The sequence below is a fragment of the Arachis ipaensis genome, chromosome B01, assembly GCF_000816755.2.
Source record: "Arachis ipaensis cultivar K30076 chromosome B01, Araip1.1, whole genome shotgun sequence".
NCBI classification, from domain to species: domain Eukaryota; kingdom Viridiplantae; phylum Streptophyta; class Magnoliopsida; order Fabales; family Fabaceae; genus Arachis; species Arachis ipaensis.
The window spans coordinates 588651-590159 of NC_029785.2; the positions used below are offsets into that span (position 1 = coordinate 588651).

Here is a 1509-nt window from a genome sequence, read left to right on the forward strand (position 1 = left end):
TTTCATCTAAATAAGTTGTGATGTTTACTACGGCAATATAAATTATTCTTAGTTTTATAAGATATAAACAGATTCTTAAACAAGTTTTTGAATCTTGAATTGAACATCATCAAGGCACACCAACTTGTCTGCTCCACCTTGACATCAAGCTTTGAAGTCGATCCATTCTTGTAGCGTTGGGGTTGCGACTCCAATGTTTTTCATGTCAAACACATTAGCTGAAATTAAACCACATATCACCATAACCATTTGACTTGTAAAGCTGATCAAGTGATCAATAGAAATTATATGATATTGTAACGCTACCAAGAAATTGAAAGAACACATACCAAGATGAATTTCAGGCGTGGCAGCGGCTGTGGCATCCACAATAACAGTTACAGGTTGGTAGTCTAATGCTACGGCATCAAAGACAGTTTGCCTAACACAATTTGGAGTTTGAACTCCTACAAATCAAATATATTAAGTAAATTAGTAATCACAAGAAATGTAATGTACTAATGTAGTTAACTTTATATATTCGTTAAAACTTATAAAAAGACGAGATATATAGATATACGAATTTTAAATTTTTATAAAATATATATAAAGATATAATGAAATGAGTTTAATGAGTTTAGAGGTGAATTTTTGTGTGTTCCCATAGAGATGAGAGAAAAATTGAGTGAAAGAATAAGCATGTGAGTTTGATGAAGTGATTTTATTATAATGGTGAATCACACTTTTGCACTATATATACATTTATATAGGATATACGAATTTTAAATTTTTATAAAATATATATAAAGATATATCATATATGATGAAATGAGTTTAGAGGTGAATTTTTGTGTGTTCCCATAGAGATGAGAGAAAAATTGAGTGAAAGAATAAGCATGTGAGTTTGATGAAGTGATTTTATTATAATGGTGAATCACACTTTTGCACTATATATACAGTTAGATTATTTATATAGTAAAGGCCTAACAGCTACTTGTACCGCTAATAATGTAATTAATTAGTCTTAATCAGTATAGAAAAATATAAATGAGTCTTTAATAAGAATATTAACTTAATTAACCATACATTAGGTTATGTCAGTAAGGTAGTGTTTGTTTTGAGGTATGAAATTGAGAGATTGAGAGATTGAGATACTACAACAATATAGACTATTTTTTAGGATTATTATGTGTCAAAAAAATTAAAATTCATTAAAAAAATAAATTTTGACACTATTTTAACTATAAAAATATGTTAATAAAAGTTTTGTCAAAAATAGTGTTTTTAACGTATAAGTAATTGTAAAAAAAAAATTAAATCTTATTTTGATAAATATTGGCCGTCAAAAATAATTTATTAGAAAAATTTGAGAATATATTTTTTGTGATACTTATTAATCGTCAAAAATACTATTTATTTTGACACTTATTGATCATAAAAAATTCTCAACAAAAATTTTTAACAAAGAATGAGATGAGATCTTGAAATTGAAGAATAAACTGAGATTTTGAAGATGAAGAATGAGTAGTA

At 26.5% G+C, this 1509-nt stretch overlaps 1 long non-coding RNA gene across 1 annotated transcript; it reads right to left on the minus strand.

Annotated features, from left to right (window-relative positions):
• On the minus strand, nt 10-454 carry LOC110268289. The gene is made up of 2 exons (XR_002356879.1): nt 330-454; nt 10-218 (listed from the first exon to the last, which is right to left on the minus strand). It is a non-coding gene; the product is annotated as an uncharacterized LOC110268289 (long non-coding RNA).